Source organism: Dipodomys spectabilis, unplaced genomic scaffold (genome assembly GCF_019054845.1).
Source record: "Dipodomys spectabilis isolate Male_0828 unplaced genomic scaffold, ASM1905484v1 ptg000054l, whole genome shotgun sequence".
NCBI classification, from domain to species: Eukaryota; Metazoa; Chordata; class Mammalia; order Rodentia; family Heteromyidae; genus Dipodomys; species Dipodomys spectabilis.
In genome coordinates, this window is record NW_024870731.1 from 14,382,467 (window position 1) to 14,409,649 (window position 27,183).

Consider the following 27,183-nt stretch of genomic DNA (forward strand, 5'->3'; position numbering starts at 1 on the left):
TGGGTTAATTTCTGGGTCTTCAGTTCTATTCCATTGGTCCTCAGGCCTGTTCATGTGGCAGTACCAACCTGTTTTATAAATATGGCTTTGCCATATTTATAAGATTATGTCTTTGTTGCTTTGTATGTCCATCCCCCATGGTACAACCCCTGCTTTCACTATATATGATGTTGGTATATGTGGAGGGGAAGGGAAAAAACAAATTGTAAGAACAGGGATACAGGAGGACCCATTGCAACAATGAGATGTACAAATTGTTATGTCGAAAAACGAACTTTACAACTTTGGTGGGAGGGGGCGGGGGGGGGGGGGGTAGGATACGAAGGGACGGGAAGGGGAAACAAAGCAGGAGGCTACAATGCTTGATAAGAAATGTACTCATTATCTTACCCACGTAATTGTAGCCCCTCTGTACAGTATTTTCACAATAAAAATATATTAAAAATAAATATGGCTTTGTTTTTGCTATTCAGAGTCTTCTATTTTTCCATGTGAATTTTTGGATTGCTTCTTCTACTTTATTAAAGAATGTTGTTGGGATATTGATGGGTACTGCACTGACTTTGCCATTTTCACAATGTAAATCCTCCCAATCCAGGAGCATGGGAGGTTTTCCCACTTCCTTAAATCTGCTTTAATTTCTGTTTCAAGTTTTTAAAGTTTTCATCATAGAGGTCCTTTACCTCTTTGATTAATTCCTAAGTATTTTCTTTTTTGAAGCTATTACAAAAGGAGTTGCTTTTCTGATTTCAGCCTCACTCCTCTCATTTCAGCCTGCTTCTCTCATGATTGGCATATAGAAAAGCTACCAATTTTTTGTGGGTTAATTTTATACCCTGTTACATTGGCAAACTTTTGGATCAGCTCAAGTTACTCGGGAGAGGAGTCTATGAAGTTCTTTAAATGCAGGATCATGTCATCTGCAAAGAGAGTTTTACTTCTTCTTTCCCTATTTGGATCCCTTTGTATTTGTTTCTTGCCTTATTGCATTGGCTAGGAATTTCAATACTATATTGAAGAGGAGTAGAGAGTCTCATTCCCGATTTTAGAAGACATGGTTTTAACTTTATCATTGAATGTAATGCTAGTAGTAGATTTGTCATATACAGTCTTTATTATATTGAGGAATGTTCCAAAGATGCCTAGCTTCTCCAGAGTTTTTATCATAAAGGGGTGTTGGATCTTGTCAAATACCTTTTCTGCATCTCTGGAGATGATCCTATGGCTCTTGTCCTTGTTCCTATTGATGTGTTGAACTGCATAATTAACTTGCTTATATTGAACCAGCTTTGCATCCCTGCAATGAATCCCATTTGGTCATATTATATGAGGTTTCTGGTTAACTGTTGAAATTGGTTGGTCAGAATTTTATTGAGAAATTTTGCATCAATGTTCATTACAGTTCTCTTTCTTTGATAGGTCCCTGTCTAGTTTAGGGATGAGGGTGATGCTGGCCTCATAGAATGAGTTTGGCAGTGCTCTTTCACTTCAATTTCATTGAAGAGTTTGAGAAGTATTGGAGTGAGTTCTCCTTTGAAGTCCTTATAGAATTTGTCTGTGAATCCTTTTTGTCCTGGGCTTTTCTTAGATGGGAATTCTTTTATTGCCATTTCTACTTCAATACTTATATGAGTTTATTTAGATGTTTTAAATCTTGGTTTAGTTTGCGCATATCAATATTTGTTAGAAATTCTTCCATTTCTTCCAGATTTCTCAAATTTGTTAGCATAGAGTTGTGCCAAACATTCCCTTATGATGTTCTGAATCTTGCTTGCTTATGTCATGAATCTTGCTTGTTAGTCTTGTTCTAGTCTCTAATTTTATTCATTTGGGTGTGTTATCTTCTGGGGTTTTTTTTGTCACATTTACTAAGGGTCTGTCAATTTTGTCAATTTTTTTCAAGGAACCATTTGTTTTATTTATCCCATCAAGCGACACTATTGAGGGGGACGTATTAAAATAAAAAGCATATAAGCTGGGCACTGGTGTCTCACGCCTATAATCCTAGCTACTAAGGAGGCTGAGATCTGAGGATGGCAGTTCAAAACCAGTCTGGGCAGGAAAGTCCATGAGACTCTTACCTCCAATTAATCATCAGAAAACTGGAAGTGGCACTGTGGCTCAAGCAGTAGAATGGTCACCTTGAACTGAAGAGCTTAGGGACAATGCCCAAGCCCAAGGATCAAGCACCATGACGAACACAAGTAAACAAACAAACAAACAAACAAAATAAAAAGCATATAACCTGACTTTATAAACTCAAACTCTGAGCTACATTTCTAGCCCTGAATTTGATTAACAACACTTTGAAACAAAAATCCAAACAAACAAAACAAAATCCTGGCAGGCTCTGGGAGTAAAAGCTTTTAACAAGAGTCTAGTAGAGAATGCAGAAGCAGAAAATACTGTGGCCAAGGAATTGTTTTCAAGTGGGTCAAGAAACATGAACAAAACAGAAATAGGATAGGACAGCATATAGCATGTTTGGGCACTTCCCCAATGTTTAGGCTGATTTATTGTTCCTGAGGATTAAATATAAACATGAGGAATATATGAAAAGTGTGAAATGATAAGGACTTTAATTTTGAAATGATTGAATTCATATACATTCTCAACTGGAAGGTAGTGATGAAACTTGGGGGTTAGTAAGTGCATTGTGCAGAAGGTAGTGTTCCATGCATGTTATTTATGTAACAGAGCCTTAGTGAGCATTCACCTCTTCCTATCAGACTGCTCAGAGAACATTTCTGAGTATAATTAAGGTATTCTCTTTTGGCTTCAGGATCTCTCTGGTAGCCACAATATAGGATAAGGAGGAGCTCTGATGTGTTTAAGCAGCCTATGTAAGTAGCCTATAACCAATAGCAGATAAAGAACTCTGGGTAATACTTCTAAAGCTTGTCCCCAATCAGAATCAGACTCTGAAATGTGTCATTTATTGATTTCAAGTTTCCAGTGGGACTGCATTCTAGTCAACATGGTAACAAAATTCAAATTTGGATAGCAAACATTTAGTCTCTATTATAGGGTAGGCTCTTCTCTGCAACAATAAGTAATTGTTTCATCAGGCCTCATAGTTTGAATCATTTTCAGTGTTTCCTTTGTCTGGCTCTGTATGTGTGTTTGTATGTTTGTGTGTGTGTGTGTGTGTGTGTGTGTGTGTGCGCATGCACATGTGCACGTGTGAGTGAGAGACACACACAGAGACAGAGACAGAGACAAAGAGAGAGTAGCAAACAGAAACATGTTCCTCTGTGAAGCACACAAAGAAGTTATGCTTTGACAAACCCATTGGTCTTCCTCCCTTTTTCCTGTGGATACATGGCCATGGAAGTTGATAGACAAGTGGGATGGATTAGATCATAAATCATTCTCACTACTCTCCCTAAAAAGAATAGTAGCTGAATTCAAAGATGTTCAGATCTTTCTGAGCAGTCACTGACTTGTCCTTAGGAGTTCCACCTCTACTTGATGACTTGACTTCAGTGTGGAGCTTAGTACCAACTCCTTACTACATCTTCTGCCTTCTAACTAAGTGAGCTCACAAGCATTTGGGAATCCTGCTATGGCAAGATGAAATTGGAAAGGATGGAGGTCACTTATAAACCCCAGAATGAACCAGTCTATGTGAACCAAGGCTCTTAATGCATCTATAATTTGTATAATCCATTGCACTGGGACCTTCTTCAGCCAGTGAATCCAAGTTTTACAACTGACCTGGTGGCACACACCTATAATCCTAGCTACTCAGGCAACTGAGATCTTCACAGTCCAAAGCCAACCCAGGCAGGGAAGTCTCTGAGATTCTTATCTCCAATTTACCACCAGACAGTCAGAAGTGGAGCTGTGGCTCATGTGATAGATCACTAGCCTTGAGTACAAAAGCTCAGGCACAGTGTCTAAGACTTGAGTTTAACTCCCAGCACTGGCACAAAAGAAAAAAAAAAGTTCTACAATAGTCTATTGCTTCTATGTAGCCCTTGTTCATTTTAAATCACCATCTATTTGATTATTTCTTTAGTTCAATAATCTTTCTCAACCACATCCAACATTTCTGACACGAAAGTGCTAGAGATGAATTTATAACACATATTTGTCAGAAGTTATATCCAAGTTCCTTTGATTTATTAGAACCATTAGAAAAATGACCAAATCAAATATTGTCTTCTTTATGTTTTTTAATTCTTCAAAATATGCCCAGTTCTTGATTATTTCCTCTCTAAACAATGGAGTGTGTTCTACCTATGTTCAGCTGGCAAACAGCACTGTGGAACTTGTGGGAAACTGAACTATAGCTGCAGCATACTTGGCTAGTCCAGCCAGTTTTAAAAATGGAAAGTGACTTTAAAAATGGCATCATGAAAGCCTGAAACCAACATGAATGGATACACATCTTCACCAGAGGCTTGCATAAGTATTTAGATTTCTTCTTTCCAGATGTCAAACTGGTAATGTATTTCCCTCAAAATTGCATTCTAATTACCAAATGTGTCAATCACTTTTGGCAGGTGGTGAGTAGGTACACAGCATTTGAATCTAACTGCTGATAAGTATATGGTGTGAATAATTATTCATTACTGAGACAGTCAGTGAGTTTTTCTTTAAACCTGTCCAGTTTTCTTTTTCAGAAAAGTTACTGGTGGCAGATTAAAGAATGAGAACTCTCGTGGAGCTATTGATGGAATAAATGATATTAAAATTTTATAGAGGCAACCGAAGAGAATATATAAATGCATATAACTCATGTGCAGTGTCAGGACTGTACGTCCAAATGCTAGATGAGTATTAGATACACCTTGTGTTTATAAAATAAAAATGTCTTTCTCCTGATATCCCCCGTGACTTTTATAAGGATGTTAATGCTCCAATTTTTTTTTCCTCCTGAGATCATTACCTGTCCGGTCACAATTTTTCCTGTACAAGAAAAGAAAATGCATTTCAGGAGATAGGGGAGAAACATAATGTGGTACTCACGGTGAAAATGGAAAGCCAGGGCAGCTTTTTCACTGTCAGCCTTGTTTCGTTTCGATGCAGATGTCATGGGGGCCTGTCTGTGTGTCAGAGGCAGATACATTCTTCATTATTACAGCTGTAAACAAGACAAGGTAAAGGGACTGAGTAGCTTCACTTCCTGGTTTTCTTAGGTGCCATCCGTCCCCATTTAGGAAATAGTTAAATAAATGAGACTGTGAGTTTTGTCATCCAAAAAAAAAATCACCTCTAATGTTTGCATCCTCAAAAAGGAATTTATCTTTGTTTTTGCTCCCCCTAAGATTCTTAAAAGGGCATCCTCATAGACACAAGCTATTAGACAATAAGAAATTCACTATGGGCTGAGAGTGGTGCTACATGCCTGTAATCCCAGCCAGAGAGAAGGGGATTTTCAAGGCTGTCTCTCTAAAAACAGGTCTTACCTGAAAAAATAACTTAGAAAGTACATAAGGCCTTAAAAGGTAAAGCACTTGCCTGGAAGTACAAGGCCTTAAGTTCATACACTAGTGCCAGTGACCATTTTTTTTTAAAAGAGATTTCTACCAGCATCAAGGGTAAGGTTGCCTCTTGAATGCCACTTCATCACTCATTTTTTTCCCAATGTGTTATAGAATCCTTGAGTTCTGACCTCTTGGATGACTTCTTGTCCACACCCTTGTCTTCAGAGAGAATCACTCTGAATTCTTTTAGTACTGGGGCTTCCTTACCTCCATCTAATTTTGCATAAAGACCCTACACCAGGTTTTCTCCCTGGAAGAAGAAGCCAGTGAAAAAACATTTAATGAAAACCCTCTTTTCCAGCAATGCTTGTTAGAAGCTGTGAGACGATGTAGGTTGTATTGAAGTCAAGGGGATGTTGCAGTTTTATAATCAAACCCAGAACTCTGTTTTCTTACCTTCAGATTACCTAAGTTCACACTTTCCTTTCCTCGAAGTGGGTTTTGCAGGTCAGTTGCTTTGCAAGTATAAGCATATACTTCAGCTGGCTCCAAATTATGTAATACTGTGGCAACAGTTCATATTTGGGATTAAAGGATCTGAAATTTAGACCTGGAATATTTGTTTATGGGGACTATTTGAACATTCCTGATCTGACTTACAAAAATGAACCTGATCCAGGAGACGGTGGCTCACTCCTGTAATTCTAGCTTCTCAGAACACTGAATATAGAGGTTCAAATCCAGTCTGGGCCCAAAATCTCCAATTAACCACTGAAAATGTGGGAAATAGCAAAAGACAGAATAAAGAAGGTGTAGTGACCTGGTTGTTTGTATTTTCTGTTTTGTATTTGTGCTTTCTATGAACCAGTCTTAGAGTATAGAATGCCACAGCAAGAAAACTAAGACAGATATGGACTCTAATCTTGATGAAGAGATATTGATTTGTGTGTGTGTGTGTGTGTGTGTGTGTGTGTGTGTGTGTGTGTGTGTGTGTGTGTGAAGTACATTTATTCACTATCAGCTATTTACCAGAGGTGGTACTTGCTGCTGGAGATGGTGTGCATGAGACACTGGGTGCTTTGGTTAAGGCTGAACAAAGTAAAGGATAGTCTATCTGGATGGGAAAAGCGGGCAGAGCTTTTCACATTAGTTACTGGAAAGATGCTTTTTGGGGACTTAAGCAGAAGTTGTATGGTTACAAAATGTGGTTATAAAGAAGTGTTTGCTTCATCTTTGAGCTTTTGGACAGGGTAGATATTAAGACACGTTTCTACTTCCATGATTTTTTTTTAAATTGTGAAAATACCATACAGAGGGGTTACAATTACATGAACAAGGTAATGAGTATATTTCTTATCAAACGTTGTTGCCTCCTCCTTTGTTTCCCCTTCCCCTTCCCATCTGCCTCCCTCATGCCCCCCCACGCCAAAGTTGTAAAGTTCGTTTCGACATAACAACTTGCACATCTCATTGTTGCAATGGGTCCACCTGTATCCCTATTTAAACAATTTTTTTGCCCTTCCCCTCCACAAATTATACCAACATCAAATACAGTGAAAACAGGGGTTATACCGTGGGGGAGGGACATACAAAGGACTCAAATATTTTTGCTTTCTTGCTATTGTTTCTAACATATTTATAAGATGATTTCTTTGTTGCTTTGTATGTCCCTCCCCCATGATTTTATACTACACGCACAGTTTAGTCTGTTTCTATTGATGCCTTTTACTTGACTTTATAGTTTGCTCTTTATCCTGAGGACTTTGCCAATTCTTTGAGACAAATCATTTCCTAAGCGCATAGCAGGGGAAATTTCTATTTTTTTTCCCTTCCTTTTGGAAAGAGGCAAAATGACCTGTAACATTTGGCAAGCACATATTTTCTGGCACAAGATAATTTCGAAGGGACTTTTTTGAACAGCACAATTCAGACAGCTGGGAATAAAGAACAATTTACTTTATAGAATGCCCCAAGTACAGAATGAGGTAAATGGAATAGCATGATGATCTCCTTGGTATATAAGACTGTACTCAGAACAGATAGCAGGGAGGCATTGGAAAGATAAGCCTGTTTTCCTTTCATGGAGCAGTACTATTGTGAAGGCAAGGTCAAAAATGTTAATAAAACAGGAAAAATTGGAGTCAAATTGTGTAGTGTACAAGGGCCTCTTTTTGGATGCTAATTAATGTTATCACAGGAGATGGTTAAAATGAGAATATTACCTATAAGCAAATTAATAGGAAATGCTAAAACATACCACTAGGGAGGAATTGCCTATGCTAATATAAAGTAAAAGAGATTGCTACTGGCAAATGGTTCATGGTAAAGAATTTTACATTATGTATAAACTCTAAGAGATATGACTTAAAGTATGCCATGAATCTTTAATTGAGGGAAAATCATTTGCACAAGATAAAAGTAGGATGAGACACCCATATGCCCTTTTTTATTACCTTAAACAAATGTGGATTATGAGTTATTTGGAAAGAAGATATTGCACTAAATTACGATGCCATAGACCAAATTACTCAGCAATGTCTGTGTTTTCATTTGATAGAGACTCTGAGATTATTTCTATTATCAGAGATGTCACCTTTGACTGTGGTCTAATTGCTAGCCCTCATTACAAGGTACTTAAACTAGGTTCATTCTCTGCTGTAGTTCTGTACACATCTATGTTTCTAACTTCAGAAATGAGAGGTAATATTTTTTCTTGCATGTTCAATTTGTACTGGATATTTTCCTCAATAGTTGAGTAAGAAGAAGGTCTTAATAAAATACAGAAATAAGAAAAAAAATACAGAAAAGTAGTGAAAAAGTATGGAGTGAGAAATTCAGAAATACATCCAGGCATTGATTTTGGTTCCTATCTTATGTATCAGATTGGGAGTTTCTAAAATGTATTGAAGTAAATTTATTAATATATTTCAATGGATATACCCAGTGGTCCCATTTAATAGTATTATATGTACAAAGATAAAAACATACACTTTTTCAATGTCTCAGACTCCATACCTGTGGGTTGACATCCTAAGTTATTGGTTTTTTTTTTTTTTTTTTGCTTTGTTCTATTCCTCCCAACCATGTGACAAGATGTCAATCAAATTCTATGTATTGTTTTATTGTTTACATATTCTCTGTTCCTTTCTTCTGTTATTATCCTTACTTGTAGTTTTAATCAAAGTCATCATGTCTCATTTTCTTTGAAAATTATGATCAACATCTGCAGCTCTGAATTTTACCTCATTCATTAATAGCAATTACTCCTATTAGTCATTCTCAGTAGATCCTATGGCCTCAGTACTTAACATGGCTCTTCTTCCTCCTCATTCTCCTTCTTCTTCTTCCTCTTCATCCTCTGTTTCCTCCTCCTCCTTTCCCCTTCCCCCTTCCTCTTCTCTTAGCCTCCTCTTTATTTACTTTTTGCTAGCTATGAAAGTCTATTTTCTATCCACTCTCAGAATACCAGTACTCTTTACCACTTCAGTTCTCCTCTCAAGTTACATGACTTACTTGAGCAACCTAAATCCTATGTTAGATCTTCAGCTATTTGAGGAAGACAAACATCTCTTAAATCTTTATCTCCTTGTAAATCTATTATCTGACTGAAGGCTGGCTTAAGGTTAGATTCACTAAGTCGGGATTGAGACATCACAAATTTAAAGCGAACACATATTTCTCAAATTTTCCCCTCTTACGGTTATAGAGCTAAGTAGCCTTATGTTCTACTTTGTTTCCTGAGACTCATGTCTCAAATATTCAATCTTTCTGTCTCTCTCTACTTGGCATCCATCTATGTATGTAATTGACTTGATAATTAGAAGCTGGAAGGAAAAGAGAATGGTAGTGGGCAAACACTACTGAAATGCATTGTATTGGTGAATTGAAGAGACTGAGAACTGTTGAATACTAGGGGATATTAGTGATGGATGGTGTGAGTAAGGAAGGGAGTCATTGACATGCTGTATATTCATGTGTGATATAGCAAAGTGAAACCCCTTTGTGGAATTAACATATTCTTTACAAAAATGAATGACCAGAAGGTAAAACAGGTCTAGTCTGGGGTATGAGTACAAGTGGGATTGGAAGGATGAAAGAGAGTGTGAAGGAGGGTAAATATAATTAAAAATTATAAAGTATAATAAAATATTTAAAAATTGTGAAAATAGAACCATGAAGGTTTTTGAGAATGGTTGAGAAAGTGGGGAAGGAAGGAAGAAGGATGAATGAAGAAGAATGACAGACAGGTCACCAGACCAAGATACGTATGAATCCATTACTAAATGCAGCTCCTTTGTACAACTTATTGATGCTAATAAAGTGTGTGTGTGTGTGTGTGTGTGTGTGTGTGTGTGTGTAGGAATGATGAATGAGCAATTCCCTTACTTTGTACCATAAATTATTTCACATGCTCTTGACTGTGTATTTCATACATTTTGGATACTTCTATTTCCTCTTTTCTCTCTAAAATATGATCTCTCACCAATACTTCTCCCAGAGCCTCCTGTCTACTGTACTTCCAATCATCTCCAGACTTAAAATGTTCATACTTCAAGAGGATTTTTCTATGCTACAAATCTGCAGTAAGTCATTTCCTATTTAAGTCCTACTCTTTTACCCTCAGAATTGAGCTCACTAGTTTCACTTGCCAGTCCTTTTTTGTCTTTGATTTTTAACTTTTTGTAGTTTGATCGGTGGGTGGTTTCTTTTTATGAAAATAAAATCACCTGAATTCTCAAAAATCTCTAGACATTTTATCTGGCAATCGTACAAGTTTTTCTTCTACTTAGAAAACGGCTCTCATTTTAATTTCCTTTCTCTCGGCTCTTTATAGAATTCCTAGTCTTACTTCTGTTCTTATTTGTTGTATGATGCCTTTGCTTTGTTCTAGCAGTTCTTATATGAACCCTGTGCCTACTCACCTTATTCAAGTATAATATCCCACTTACCTCACCTACCGAATTTTGAACATCTTGAGAATCAGGACACACGCTTTTCTTCTCTTTCTTTTTTTTTTTTTTTTTAATTTAATTTAATTTTATTTGTGAACATACTGTACAGAGGAGTTACAGTTACATGGGCAGGATAATGCGTACATTTCTTACCAAGCATTGCAGCCTCCTCCTTTGTTTACCCTTCACATCCCTTCCCAGCCTCCCCCCTCCCCCCCTAATCCCAATCCTTCTCCTCCCCCCCCCCCCCCCCCCCCCCGCCCCACACCAACGTTGTAAAGCTCGTTTTGGACATGACAACTTGTACTTCTCATTGTTGCAACAGGTCCACCTGTATTCTTAAACAACTGGTTTTTCCCCATCTCCTCCACAAGTTATACTGACATAAAATATAGTGAAAGCAGGGGTTATACTGTGGGGGAGGGACATACAAAGCAACAAAGAGATAATCTTATAAATGTGTTAGAAACACATGCATGAAAGAAAAAAACATTAAAATACACATCTAAGGGTTCATTTTCCTGACATCACATTATCTGACCTTTTCCGCTTGACTCATACATATACTAGATATTACAAATAAGGGAAACCATGGGACCTACGTTTCTTTGGGCCTGGCTTACTTCACTTAATATAATTTTTTCCAAGTTTTTCCATTTCCTAACAAATGGGGCAATGTCATTCTTTCTGATGGAGGCATAGAATTCCATTGTGTATATATACCACATTTTCTTGATCCATTCATCTACTGAGGGGCATCTGGGTTGGTTCCATATCTTAGCTATGGTAAATAATGCTGCAATAAACATAGTTGTGCTGGTAGCTTTAGTGTGGTCTTGTTTGTAAACATTAGGGTAAATGCCCAAAAGTGGGATTGCTGGGTCATAGGGGAGCTCTATGTGAAGTCTTTTGAGGAACCTCCATACTGCTTTCCAAAGTGGTTGAACAAGTTTACATTCCCACCAACAATGAAGTAAGGTTCCTTTCTGTCCACATCCCCTCCAGCATCTGTTGTTGTTAGAGTTCTTGATTTTTGCCATTCTAACTGGAGTGAGGTGATATCTCAATGTTGTTTTGATTTGCATTTCTTTTATGGCTAGGGATGTTGAACATTTCTTCATGTGTCTATTGGCCATCCTTCTTTCTTCTTCAGAGAAGATTCTCTTTAAGTCTTTTGCCCACTTATTTATTGGGCAGTTGTTTCTTTGAGGATTTGTTGGTGGGGGGTTTAATTTTTTGAGTTCCAAGTATATTTTAGATATGAGACCCTTGTCCGTTGTATGGCTAGTAAAGATCTTCTCCCAATCCGTGGGCTTTCTATTGATCTTGCTAGCTATGTCATTTGCCCTGCAGAAGCTCTGCAACTTTATGCAATCCCATTTGTCCAACCTTTCTTTGATTTGTTGTGTTTCTGGGTCTCTATTCAGAAAATTTCGGCCTGAGCCAAGGAGACCCAGGGTTTCTCCTATTCCATCCTGTAATGTTTTCAGAGTGTCTGCTTTGAGTTCAAGGTCTTTGATCCATTTGGAGTTGATTCTGGTGCAGGGTGATATATAAGGATCTAGCTTAAGTTTTCTACATGTAGTTAACCAATTTTGCCAGCACCATTTACTGAAGAGGTTGTCTTTCTTCCATTCTATTGTTTTAGCTCCCTTATCGAAGATTAGATGGCTATAGGTCTGTAGGTTCGTTTCTGGGTTTTCAATTCTATTCCATTGGTCCTGAGGTCTGTTCTTATGCCAATACCAAGCTGTTTTGATTACTATGGCTTTATAGTAGAGTTTGAAGTTTGGTATTGATATTCCTCCAGCAGTGTTCTTTCCATTCAGGAGCGTTTTTGCTATTCGGGGTCTTTTATTGTTCCATATGAATTTTTGGATTGCCTCTTCTATTTCCTTGAAGAATGAGGTTGGAATTTGGATAGGTATTGCATTGAATTTGTAGATAGCCTTGGGAAGTATTGCCATTTTCACGATGTTAATCTTTCCAATCCAGGAGCATGGGAGGTTTTGCCATTTTTTAAGTTCTGTGTTGATTTCCTTTTTCAAGATTTTAAAGTTTTCATCATAGAGGTCCTTCACTTCTTTAGTTAAGTTAATTCCTAGGTATTTTATTTTTTGTGGGGCTATTACAAATGGAGTTGCTTTCCTAATTTCAGCCACACTTTTCTCATTGTTGGCATACAGAAAAGCCATTGATTTGGGGGGGTTAATTTTATAACCTGCTACTTTGCCAAAGTTTTGAATCAGCTTGAGTAATTTGGGAGTGGAGTCTATGGGATTCTTTAAATACAAGATCATGTCATCTGCAAAGAGGGAGAGTTTTATTTCTTCTTTCCCTATTTGGATCCCCTTTATGTCTGCATCTTGTCTTATTGCTGTAGCTAGGCATTCTAATACTAGATTGAAGAGAAGTGGAGAGAGTGGGCATCCTTGTCTTGTTCCTGAGTTAAGAGCAAATGGCTTTAGTTTTTCACCATTGAGTATAATGCTGGCTGTAGGTTTGTCATATACAGCCTTTTTTGTATTGAGGAATGTTCCATGGATTCCTAATTTTTCCAAAACCTTCATCATGAAGGGGTGTTGGATCTTGTCTAATGCTTTTTCTGCATCTATTGAGATAACCACGTGGTTCTTATTCTTGCTCCTGTTGATGTGATGAATAATATTAATTGATTTGCGTATACTGAACCAGCTTTGCATCCCTAAAATGAATCCTGTTTGATCGTGGTGTATGATTTTTTGGATGAATTGTTGAAGTCGATTGGCCAAAATTTTGTTGAGAAGTTTTGCATCAATGTTCATCAAAGAAATGGGTCTATAGTTCTCTTTCTTTGATGAGTGCCTGCCTGTTTTTGGGATGAGGGTTATGATGGCTTCATAGAATGTGTTCGGTAGTGCGCTTTCTCTTTCAATTTCATTGAAGAGTTGGAGGAGTATTGGTGTGAGCTCTGCTTTGAAGGCCTTGCAAAATTCCGCTGTAAAACCATCTGGTCCTGGACTTTTCTTAGCTGGAAGGTCTCTTATTGCTGTTTCTATTTCAATGCTTGATATGGGCCTGTTAAGCTGGTTTAACTCATCTTGGTTTAGTTTTGGCATGTCAATATTTGCTAGGAAAAGGTCCATTTCTGTCAAGTTCTCAAACTTATTAGCATAAAGTTTTGAGAAGTATTCTCTTATAATGTTCTGAATCTTGGTTGTTTCCGTGGTGATGTTTCCATTCTCATCTCTGAGTTTATTAATTTGGGTGTGTTCTCTTCTTTTTCTGATAAGATTTGCTAAGGGTCTGTCAATTTTGTTAAGTTTTTCGAAGAACCAACTCTTTGTTTTGTTGATTCTTTCTATAGTTTTTTTGGATTCTAATTCATTTAATTCTGATTTAATTTTGATTATTTCTTTCCATCTACTGGATTGGGGTTTATCTTGCTGCTCTTTTTCAAGGAGGTTTAGATGTGTCATTAAATTGCTAGTTTCAGATCTCTCCAATTTGTTGATGTAGGAGCTCAGAGCTATAAACTTGCCTCTGAGTACTGGCTTTGCTGTGTCCCAGAGGAGCTGGTAATTTGTGTGTTCATTTTTGTTGAATAGCATGAACATTTGAATTTCCTTTCTAATCTCTTCCATGACCCACTCTTGATTCAGCAGTGTGTTGTTTCTTCTCTTTCTTGATGTACAACTTAGTAGCCAGCAAATATTTATTGAGTAAAGGAAGGAAAGCAGTCTAAGCTGATTTCCTGGGTTTCCTGGAAGCTACCAGAATTTTACTTACCTTTTCCACTTCATCTGTACTTTCCAAATCCTACTTATTTCCCACATGAAGACTCTCTCTCTCTCTCTCTCTCTCTCTCTCTCTTTCTCTCTCTTGTCCTGAGACTTGAACTCAGGGCCTGGGCTCTGTTCCTGAGCTTTCTTACTCAAAGCTAGTGCTCTGCCTCTTGAGCCACCTCTGTCTTTTCTTTGTTGTTAATTGGAGATAAGAATTTCATAGACTTTCCTACCCAGACTGGCTTTGAACTGTGATGTTCATATCTTAGCCACCTGAGTAGGTTGGATTACATGCCTGAGTTTCCTGCACCCGGCTGTAGACAGATTTTAAAATACAAACAATAAAGCAAACTGCCATATATCAACAAATTTGCTCAAAATCTTATGAACATCTTTCAAGACCTGATACACTGTAATGGGTATTACCTCATTACAACTCACCCACTTCCACTTGATCTCAGTGTTGTAGTTATTATTCACCTGCTTGGCTTTGTTACATATTGAAGCATGAATCTTTAAATGACATTGAGTTTTCATCTTTGGGACTTTTATATGGATCAAAGTATTAAATGTATTTGTGGATTTTGACAAGCCACTATCATGTTTCTGAAATCAGCTATGTATGTATGCCCTGGTTTATTCATATAATTTTTTACAGACTTCCATAAAAATTTACATCAGTATATTTGCTATTTCTTAAGTTCATGATGTTCCTATTTAGGCCCTTGAATTATTGTTTTCTTTTCTTACAGTGCTCTCTAGTTTGAATATATCTGAGTTATATGAGCTTCATAAGGAGAGCTGGGAATATTTCTTTTGCCATATTTTCTTTTTTTTTTGTCAGTCATGGGGCTTGAACTCTGGGCCTGGGCGCTGTCCCTCAGCTCTTCAGCTCAAGGCGAGTGCTCTACCACTTGAGCTACAGTGCCACTTCTGGTTTTCTGGTGGTTTATTGGAGATAGGAGTCTCACCGTCTCTCCTGCCTGGGCTGGCTTTGAACCACGGTCCTCAGATCTCAGTCTCCTGAGTAGCTAGGATTACAGGCGTGAGCCACCAGCGCCCGGCTTTTTGCCATATTTTCTTTCAAAGAAAGTGACTTTTTCATAGCTTGAATGTTCAGTTGAGTTCACTTCTAAATTTTATTAATCCAGTAGTTTCACTTAGTATTACTTACAATTAAATATTCAGAGGCTTAAGATTATATGAATAGCTTGGTTCTCTTCTGTGTTTATGTGTGTTAATAATAGTCTTAACATGTCTTCAAACCCTGTCATATGTTTTTATATCTACATTTAAAATAGCCAACGTGCTAGTTTATTAGTCTTTTGCAAACAAGCGCTACTTATTTTGCTTGATTCTCTCTATTCATTTAATTCAATATTTTATTTTTGTATTTATCTTTATTTTTATTGTCAAGATGATGTGCAGAGGGGTTACATTTATGTAAGTAAGGTAATAAGTACATTTCTGGTCAAACTTTTTTACCCCCCTTCCCTTCATTTTTCCCCCACTTTCCCTCCCTCCATCCTCCTCCAAGTTGTACAGATCATGTGTTTATCTTTATTATTTATCTTTTTTAGTTCTTTTTCAGGAGAAAAGGCTTACTATTATAGTGTCTTTTAAACTTAATATTTTTATTTTATTTTATTTTTTTGGGAGGTCCGGTCGTGGGACCTGAACTCTGGGGCTGGGCACTGTCCCTCAGCTCTTCAGCTCAAGGCTAGCACTCTACCACTTGAGCCACAGTGCCACTTTCGGCTTTTTTTCTTTTTGCTTATGTGGTGCTGAGGAATTGAACCCAGGGCCTCATGCATGCAAGGCAAGTGCGCTACCATTGAGCCAACCTCCCAGCCTTAAACTTAATATTTTAAGTTAGATATTTGCTCATTAATTTTCACATTGTTTATTTCCTAAATTAGCAAGTATATATGTTTCATTTTAAATATAAATTTATCTATATCTCACCAACATTATGATACATAATATTTGTATTATGGTTGCCTGCCAAATATTTTCTATACTTAGAGTTATTTATTTATTTATTTTATTTTTATTTATTAATTTTTTGGGGTCCAGTCATGGGGCCTGAACTCTGGGCCTGGGCGCTGTCCCTCAGCTTTTCAGCTCAAGGCTAGCGCTCTACCACTTGAGCCACAGCGCCACTTCCGGCTTTTTTTCTTTTTGCTTATGTGGTGCTGAGGAATCGAACCCAGGGCCTCATGCATGCAAGGCAAGTGCTCTACCACTGAGCCACCTTCATAGCCCTGAGTTATTTATTTTCTAACATCAAATTTATCATTCAGAAACTTTGTGTATTATTTAAAACGTACTTGTATTAAGGTTTATCTTTGTCAATTTTATTCAACAATAGAAAGAACAAAATTATGTCTTTTTCAGGAAAATAGATGAAAGTAGAGATCATCACATTAGGCTCATGTTTTCTCTATATATGGATTCTATATTTAATTAAAATTTAAAAGGGATATGAATGGAGAAGGAAGACATTTTGGGAAGAGGAAAGATATTGTTTTGTATGTATTCTTTTCAACATTTATGTTCCTTATTCTGAATATTTTCCACTTTTACCAGCTGAGAAAGATTCTTCATTTTTCTCATCAAATTCTTCTCTCCTATCTTCCTTCTTGTCTCTCTAAATTTAATTGTTTGGTGGATGTGACTCCTTCATGTGCTTTGCTTCTCAGCTCATTATTTCCTATCTTTTCTTCTTCTGTAAAATTATTTTAGCATACTTCCGTTTTTCAATTTACTAATCATCTCTTAATTTGTATCTGATTTGCTATTTGTCCAAGTTTTACATTTCTCTCTCTCTCTCCCTCTCCCTGTTCCCCTCTTCCCTCCCTCCACCTCTTCCTCTCCCTATCCTGCATTCTCTCTCCTCCTTCTACCACCTCTCTCCTCCCCCTTAGGCTGGTCCTAGGGATTGAACTCAGGGATTGGGTGCTGTCCTTGAGCATTTTTGCTCAAGGGTAGCACTCTACCACTTGAGCCTAGCTCCACTTTCAGCTTTTTGATGGTTAATTGGAGGTAATAGTCTTACATATTTCCTTGGACTTGAATCCTGGGCTAAATTTGAATCATCATTCTTGATCTGAGCTTCCTGAGTATGTAGGATTACAGATGTGAGCCACTCGTGTCTGGCTATAGTTTTCTCCTTTTAAAACATTGTTATTTCCCAAACCAGTCTGTGTGTATGGACATGTGTGTGCATGTGTGTGGGGGTTTGCTGGTTTTTGTTTTTGTTTATTTTTAATGACAGTACTGGGCCTGAACCCATAGTCTGGGCTATCATTCAGATTTCTTGCTCATGGGTGGCATGCTACCACTTGAGCCATACTTGCTGACTGGTTTTCTACTGATTAACTGGAGGTGGAGTATCACAGATTTTTGGCCTAATTGGCTTTGAACCAACGTCTTCAAGTTCTCAGACTCCTGAGTAGCAAAGATTACAATTGTGAGTTATGAATTCCTGACAACCTGTATGTTTTTGTTTGCTTGATATCTTGGTTTCTTTCTGTAATGTGTCTTTTAAAAATGATTTTTAAAAGAACAACTTGGTCTACTATTTTGTATATGATAATTTTATATCCATGTTTTATGTGGTCTAATTTGTTTCCTGGAGTATTTGATAACTTTTCATTGCCAAAGTATTTTTTTACATGCTATCAATGTAAACATTTTGAGATCCAGTGAAATGTGTCAGAGAGAGGGAGGGAGAGAGAGAGAGAGTTACCTTTGATTCCTACTTAGTATAGATGCATTCTTATTGAGGACAGAGATCCAATTAACATTTTTTCTTGTTATTCTGAAGCTCCTAAGTAATTCTTTGTTCTTGTTGTTTTTCCAGTACTGGGACTTGAACATAGAGCCTTGGTGCTGTTTCTTAGCTTTTTTGCTCAAGGCTATAACTCTACCACTTGATCCACAGCTCCATTTCCAGCTTTTTGATGGCTAATTGGAGATAAGGGTCTCCTTGACTTTCTTGTCCAAGCTGGCTTAGAACTGCAATTCAGATTTCAGATCTCAGCCTCCTGAGTAGCTTTGATGACAGGCATGAGAACCCTCGTGCCCGGCTTTTTCTTACGTATTTTAAATGCTGGTCTTTCACCAGCATGTAGCTACAGATTTTCAGATAAAACTTTTCTTAAATAAAAGGTAAAGCATGTAAACAGTTTTACTTCCTCTTCCATCTTTAAGTCAGTCTACCCCACAGCCAAGAAACTGATAGTAACACATTTTTATGAGCCTTGATTTTATGTCTTTATTTGATTCAAACTTCTGCCTTATTCAAGTCACCAAACATTAGGGTGGGACACAATACAACTCAAAATCTCAATGTGGAGGGCACCTTGGACTACCACAAACTCCTTCAGAGAATGAGATTAAGAACTTGTTTGCTTTCATAGGTATTTTGTTTAATATTTAAGTAAGTTGTAAAACTTTGGCTATGACATCAATTTATTTATAACTAAGTGCTAAGAATTTTTAACATTTGAATAATGGAAGATAGTAGATAATCTAGATTTTGGTACTCTGAGGAGTATTTGATTTAATAACTTCACATGTGAGTTATACCAAACCTTAAATTTGTATCTATCGGTCTATCTATCTACCTATCTATCTGCTTGCCATTTTATTAATAGATTATTCAATCACCTTAATGGTAAACAGGAATTTTTCACGTTTCCCTATAGAGTTCTCTGAGAAATTTCCAGAAAAGAGACTGATTCTACTGGGTGGAGTTCACTGTTAGTGTGAGCTTTCCATGGCAGTCACAAAATGCTTGAGGAAAGTCATGTGGCTTCATAGTGAGACAGGACAAAATGACCTGGAGCAAATTGCAAAGCACAGGTCTTTATTTCACTTACTTTCTTTGGTTTCCCTGTCCAGAAAACCAAGAAGAGAGGAGGGGTATCTGAATAGTATCTGTAAAGGCACACTCCCAATAACCAACTTCCTTCCACTAGGTCCCATCTCTACCCTGTGAAGTGAACGTGCCAGCACCTCCAAACAGCACCAAAGCCTAACAACCAAACTTTCAACATGTGAATGTTGAAATGATTAAGATACAAACCACAACAATGGTTGAACAATGCTAGTGCTGAACCACTTTGTTTTTTGTTGGTTATGGGGTTTGAACTCTGGGCCTGGGCTCTATCCCTCAGCTCTTCCGCTCAAGGCCAGTGCCCTACCACTTGAACCACAGTACCACTTCCAGTTTTCTGGTGGTTTTTATTGGAGTTAAGAGTCTCGTGGATTATCCTGCCTGGACTGGCTTTGAACCATGATCCTCAGATCTCAGCCTTTTTAGTAGCTAGGATTTCAGCATGAGTCATCGGCACCTGGCCTGAACCACTTTTTCCTGAATGAAATTTACTTGGTGAATGATTTCCATTCTTATTGCTGAAATAAATTCCACATACTGATGCTAAATAGCTAATGTGTTGTTTCTCCAAGGCAATAGCTGCATAGGAGAGAAAATTGTTTTGATCCAATACCTTCATACAAATTCAAGTTAAAAGTGTGGAAATACCAGATACTCCAGCAAAAGCTTTGTACATCTAAATTTTATTTGACCATACTTGAAATATGTCTCTAAGGTAAAACTAGTTCTAGATATTAGTAGTGATGCAGAGATGCCAAGATGTCTATAAACTTTGATCTAATCTTTCTAGAAAAGGTATAACTAGCTTCATTCTTTGAGTTATCTCCAGGAATTAGTGACAATAGTTAACAGGATCATCAAATACATGCCACAATATTGACACATAAAAGAAAACTTAAATAAATTGAACCAAACATTATCATTGTAATCATTTTATTATTCTCCCTTTATGGACCTTCAGTAAGTGAAAACGCTTCTCTTGCTCTGTAAAGATAAGTGATTTCACTCTGGTCTGAATAGCATGGCACTGATGAACAGCTGTGAATGAATCAAGAGCAGGGTAAATATACAAGACAGCAAATGATTTTTTGAGCTCAACAGCCCATGAACAATAACTGTAATTAAACTCAATAAAGAACTAGAACAGAGAAAAGATGCAGAGTGCGGGGAAAAAAAATCACCATAATAGCGAAACAGCCTGTGAAGATTGAAAAGAATCAACAGTGCACCCAAGAATTGATGCAGCTACTTTGCTTTGTATTCCCCAAATAGAATCTCCCTCCCCACCCCACCCCAAAGGTTATAAAGCCTAAATTCACAGTCAATATGTTCTTGAATATTTTTACCTGATTTTGAATTATACAACTAATGGCTGGGAAAAATGAAGGACACCTCAGGTTTCTTTCATATTTCTTTGCTTTCATATTTCTTTCACCTACTTGCTTTCTTTTCACGTGGGAGTTATTTTAGGAAACGATTTTCTGCATTTAATGGAAACACAGCATTGGGAAGTGTCTTCTTTAAGACAGGTTTTATCATTTTCCTAGTTTGCTCTCAGTGTCTTCATAGTCAACACTTGTGACTCCAGCATTATTTATGTAGTGTTTTTCCTCACGGTTCTCATTTTCTTGTCTTCCTGTCATTCTTCGTGGAGTGAGTCTGACAGTTCACTCATGCTTTCGTAAAACCTGGCTATTATATTTTCCAAATACCACATTGAAAAGGTACAGAAAAGTCACCAGATACACATGGGTACTAGTGTAATTATTGCACGGAGAGTGAAGGAAATAGAAGGTTAACACACCAATCTAAGTAAGTAGGTTCTTCTCTCTTATTAATATGAAAGAAAAAAAATGTTGCTTCTGACTTTTCCCTCGAAAAGTATCTTTCTCAGTGAAAACTTGATCAATTTCAGGCAGTCATTCTAGTCCAGCTAAAGCAGGTGGCATGTAGGAGAAATGTGTGAGCAAAAAAAAATGAATTCATTGCAAAGTAAAAGGTGATGACCCTATTTTGTTCATAAGCAATGGGAAATATAAGTCTCCTTCACTCTTTTGTGAAGTAAATAGAATAAATTGAATAAATAGCCAATGATAAGCTCTTATGGATGTGGTCATGACACGAGCAGAAATGGTAGGAGAGGAGATTCAATGGAAATTGAAAACAGCTGGAACCAACAACTATTTGGTTGTTATTGAATTTTCTGTTTTTTGAAAAGCTGGCATTCGAAGTGGTGATGTACTGAATAACCTCCACAGATTTCTGTCGGGGCTTATCATCATGCTGAATGAATTGTGTCTCTACAGATTTATGAGCTGAAGCTTTAACCCTTATTGTGGCTGTATTGGAAGTAGGGCTTTTAAGGAGGTAATTAAGGTTAACTGCATTCAGTAGGAATGGCGTTCTCATAAGAAGAGGGATTCATAAAAGGGTTCTTTATGTCTATCTGTGGAGAGACATGGGAAAACTTTTGCTAACCCAAGGGGAGACGCTTTTCCAGAAAGCCGTTTTACTGGACTAGCTTCTTCATCTTAACATTCATTTTTAAAAGAATTTCCAGAAAACATTTTTTTCCCACTACTTAAGCTTCCTAGTCTGTAATATTCTGTTAGGGTTCAGGTAGACAAGACTGCTGTTTCTAGCTATTTCCTATTTGTCCTTCTCCATGCTTTTGCTCTACCAGCGCATGGAAACTGGGAGAGCAATTAAAACTTACTAGTAAGAGGTAAGTTATAATATTAGGAGCCTAATTATGGACATGATATCCCCTTTAATGTACTCCATTTTTTTGGCTAACATGAGGTCAATCAAAAGGAGAAGGCATAGCTCCAAACCTACAAATGCAAAAAAGGTGAAGATCACCTTAAGAGTTGCCTAGTACACTACTTGATCATAGGAGCTGGGCATAAACTTCTCTTACCGTCACTTTGGAGTTTCTGGCTAATGGTGACACTCAAGGGCTAATCTATTATTTATTCCCTCTTCTTTATTATTGCTTATTGCCTCTTTTGAATTATCTTATGAGGTTGCAGGGTAATCCTTTTCAGATCTCTCTCTCTCTCTCTCTCTCTCTCTCTCTCTCTCTCTCTCTCTCTCTCTCTCTCCCTCCCTCCTAGTTTCAATGATAAGCAAAACAAAGCAGAGATCTGTTTGCTTTGAGACTCTCACATATTTCCCTCCTTTAGGAATTGGACTTAAATCACTCTTCTTTTTCTTCTCTCAGTCCTTGGAAACTAGAAAGAGCCTCCTACTGGTTTTTCCTTCCTATTTGGGAAAAAAAATGCTGCTTTGTAAAATTCTAAGATCAAGCTGATAAGGATTCTTTTTTATATTTTAATAGGAGAATGATAATGAGAAAATTAATATGAATGCCTCTATTAAATAAGTCTTTGTTTCTGCTGGTCTTGCTGTAGGTCTTACAATGCAGTTTTAGGTGCTAGAATCCAAATCTTCATTCTAACTGTGCTGCAATTGCTAAATTAACCCCTTGGCACTTCCTATTTCCCAGGGTCTAAATAGCTTCGTGCATCCAAGTGATGAGGAAAATCAGTGGGTCCCTGTGTAAGGAAATACAAAGATAAACATGTGCATTCATAGTTTTGAGAATATTTGGTCTAATAGTGTGCCTCTCAAAGGCAGAATAGATCTATAACCTAAGGAATTGGTCTAATTCTTTGTCCCATAGCTTTTCTCTGTGCAGAGCACAACTTGGAGCAAAGTCAAGCCACTCTGAATCTGAATCTGGCTGGATAGCAGTACATCTGTTACCAGGCTAATAGAAGGCCTTGGGAAATTGTAATTTTGTATTTGAATCCATTGCAACTTCTTAATCGGCAATTAGGAGAATGGGTGTCAGGATTTAGGGACACTCTTAGAAAGTGTTAGATTATGTGGACCTCCAAGCTAAATGGATAACAGCCAGAATCATTGAGCTGCCCATTACAAGGGTCATTCACAATCACCTTGGAAGCACAGATGCTGGGGCACCTGATCAAGTCAAACTTCATGTTCTTCATCTATGGCCTTTGAATTTGTGTTCTCACAGCTGCAGCAGCAGGCTGGGCCAGCATTAGTCTGCAAGTCTCAGGGGTCGTAGGAAGGTTTTTTTCTGCCCAGAAATAGGATAAAAAAATGAGTTATATTTTAGATAAATCTTTGGAGGGCTTATATAAGTTACCCAATCTTTCCATGAGGTACCACATTTTTAATTTCTTCATTACCTATCTCAAAGCAACCACTGGTTTGCGGGGCCACTTGAGCACCATGAGAAAATAAAATCTATATCTGGATTAGGAGAAAATGAGCTCTGTGCAATCATGATCAGATTGTGAATTGAGTTACACTGTGCTACGATAATGTCACATATGTTGTCATTCTATACTATCAGCGAATTAAGCTAAATCCACATAAGCAAAAGTCAGTAGACATGTTTGCCTTTCTTAGGATGTAAGGAACACATCAGTGTGCTGTTTGGGGTGGTTCCAACTGCATAATACACAAATGCTTTTTTCAACCATTCATGACTACACAAAAATACTGAATTGTCACTACCCCCTATGCGCTGCTGAAGGCATCAAGAAGGTTGGACACACATGCTCTCAATAAGAAACCAAACATGGGCTCACTACTTCATTTCTTCATTCACATATGCTTTCCTGAAAGGTAAGTTCATTAGAGCATGCACTAAGCTTTCAAGAGAGAAGGACTGATAGGAAAATGAATATGATTGCTTAGTATTATGCATTTTATCTGGAGGTAGGTAATTCTATAAAAATCACCCTATTTTGTACAATCTTGAGATTAGAAATAATTTAAAGACTGCTTTTATTTTTAGCTCTTTAGAAGGCAAGAATCTGCCCATTCTGTGAGATTTAGTGAAAGAAATAGGCTCATTTTGGTTTAAAAACAATTGATTGATTATTCCTAGAATTTACAGAGTGGGATCCAAAACATCTTTGTTCTACCCTTTTTTCTGTCTGATAACATTCCCCACAAGTCTTCAGGAGGAGATAAAAAGGAGATGACAAAAGCAATACACTTGCCAGGACTTCATGTGATCTAATACATAGAGAGGTAGGTATTATCCCAGGGCGGCTGCCATCAGCCCTTTCCTCTTTTATATGCACATGCTACTCCTCATATTGAAGGACGTTTTCAAAGCTGTGTTCCTTCCTTTGGTTGAGGGTAGACTTAGTGAACCAGAGGTGACTGAAAATGATGGTCTGAGCCTTTCAAGTCAAGTCAAGGTGGAAAAGGTACTTAAATGTCCCTTTGGTTAAGCCCATGAATCAACAACAACCATAACAACAACAACAACAAAACTAGGATAAAGACTTATCATAACATTCTCTCTGCAGTTATTTTACAGTCACGTTGGATCCTGAGGACAGGTGTTTAGGAAAAGGGATGGAAACTAGTGTTGAGGAACACTAGGGCCTCTTCAGGACAGACTCCCCAGCAGGCTATGATGTCTTGTTTATGCTGACAGCAATAACTTCCCCTAACAACTTCTCCAGATCCCCTATAGGAAACAGGACTGAGGTAATAGTCCACCAGACCCAGCCTGTGACTGGGACTCTTAAACTATACATATCTTTCTCTCCCTGTCCATTTAAATGCAGAAATCATGTCTATATCATGTGGATGGCTGAAAATGTACTGAGGAGGTTAATCTCTCTTTATTTGACCTGTAGTTTGGCAACTAGCCGGACATGATGTATGAAACTTCTGGAGTTTGGGCCTAGGGTCTAAAACTTGGTTTCAATAAGATGTTTTGAAACTTTTTCCCTGTCCAACTCGGAAGACTGTTCATGGTTCTCCTTTTTGGAAGCAGAAGTCTTAGGTAGAGCCCCTGCAATGGTGCCATAAGAGCAATTTTTGTTGTTTCCTTTTGGTGGCTCTAGCTTGAACATTTCTGGTAGAATCTTTGCTTCCAGAGAAGTTGTATTTAGCCATTCTGGTTTTTTTTGGGGGGGTCCGATAGTGGGGCTTGAACTCTGGGCCTGGCACTGTCCCTCAGCTCTTCAGCTCAAGGCTAGCGCTCTACCGCTTGAGCCACCGCGCCACTTCCGGCTTTTTTTCTTTTTGCTTATGTGGTGCTGAGGAATCGAACCCAGGGCCTCAGGCATGCAAGGCAAGTGCTCTACCACTGAGCCACCTTCCCAGCCCTGTATTTAGCCATTCTAAGGTTCTTTCTAAGAAAAATTGAGTTCAGTTTTGCCACTGAACTCTTTGTCTCCTTCACTCCCTACTACCTCCCAAAAGACTTCTTATTAAGTCAGTGATTTACATCTTTCCTTGGGTTCCCTACTGTCCTCATGGAGCTTTAGAATTGATCTAATGCAGCTTGCCAAAAGGGCCAATTATAATTGAATGATTATTCAATTAAGTTTTATGATTATTCAATGTAAATTTCTAGTTTTGCTTTTGGAGTATCATCAGAGACATAAGTACAAAAAAAATCAGTGGGGTTTGGTAGAAAAAGGATGTTCTCATTTCTTTCTTTTCTACTTCCATATTATCCAATATTTGTCCCCATAGCAGTTTATGGACAGAAATAGGATAGGCATGTATGTCCACATATGAAACACCTGTTTCAGAAAACTCACCTCATGCATCTGCTTCTCATGTCACAATCAATGCTTAATATTTTCTTGTCAGACTATCCCTTAGAATAGTATTGTTGAAAATCAAAAAAAGGTTGGACAAATGGGATTGCATGAAATTGCAGAGCTTCTGCATGGCAAAGGACATAGCTAGCAAGATCAAAAGAAAGCCCATGGATTGGGAGAAGATCTTCACTAGCCATACAACAGACAAGGGTTTCATATCTAACATATACCTGGAACTCAAAAAATTAAATCCCCCAACAACAAATCTTCAAAGAAACAACTGCCCGTTAAATAAATGGGCTAAAGGCTTAAAGAGAAACTTCTCTGAAGAAATGCTCAACCTCCCTAGCCATAAAAGAAATGCAAATCAAAACAACATTGAGATACCACTTCACTCCAGTTAGAATGGCAAAAATCAAGAACTCTAACAACAACAGATGCTGGAGGGGATGTGGAAAGAAGGGAACCTTACTGCATTGTTGGTGGGAATGTAAACTTGTTCAACCACTTTGGAAAGCAGTATGGAGGTTCCTCAAAAGACTCCACATAGAGCTCCCCTATGACCCAGCAATCCCACTTTTGGGCATTTACCCAAATGATCACAAACAAGACCATACTAAAGCTATCAGCATGACTATGTTTATTGCAGCATTATTTACTATAGCTAAGATATGGAACCAACCCAGATGCCCCTCAGTAGATGAATGGATCAAGAAAATGTGGTATATATACACAATGGAATTCTATGCCTCCATCAGAAAGAATGACATTGCCCCATTTGTTAGGAAATGGAAAGACTTGGAAAAAATTATATTAAGTGAAGTAAACCAGGCCTAAAGAAACATAGGTCCCATGGTTTCCCTTATTTGCAATAACTAGTATATGTCTGAGTCAAGCAGAAAAGGTCAGATAAGTTGATGTTAGGGAAATGAACCCTAAGATATATATTCAAATGTTTTTTTTCTTTCATGTGATTGTTTCTAACACATTTATAAGATTATTTCTTTGTTGCTTTGTATGTCCCTCCCCCATGGTATAACCCGTGCTTTCACTGTATTTGATGTCGGTATAATTTGTGGAGGGGAAGGGGAAAAACAAATCGTTTAACTAGGAATACAGGTGGACCCATTGCAACAATGAGATGTACAAGTCATTATGTTGAAATCAAACTTTACAACTTTGGTTGGGGGGGGTGAGGGAGGGGGAAGAGGATTTGGTCTGGGGGCCGGGGGAGGATGGGAAGGGATGGGAAGGGGAAACAAAGCAGGAGACTACAATGCTTGATAAGAAATGTACTCATTATCTTGCCCATGTAATTGTAACCCCTCTGTACAGCATTTTCACAATAAAAAATTAATAAAGAATAGTATTGTTGAATTCATGGAAGGAAATGAAACATTTATTTTTCATGCTTATATTAACTAAGATTCTCTCACCTAAGAAGAGATTTTTTTTGAGCAATGGGCTCTAGAATATTTATTTTGCATCACAGAAAAAAGTAACTATTAGCAGTACATTTAA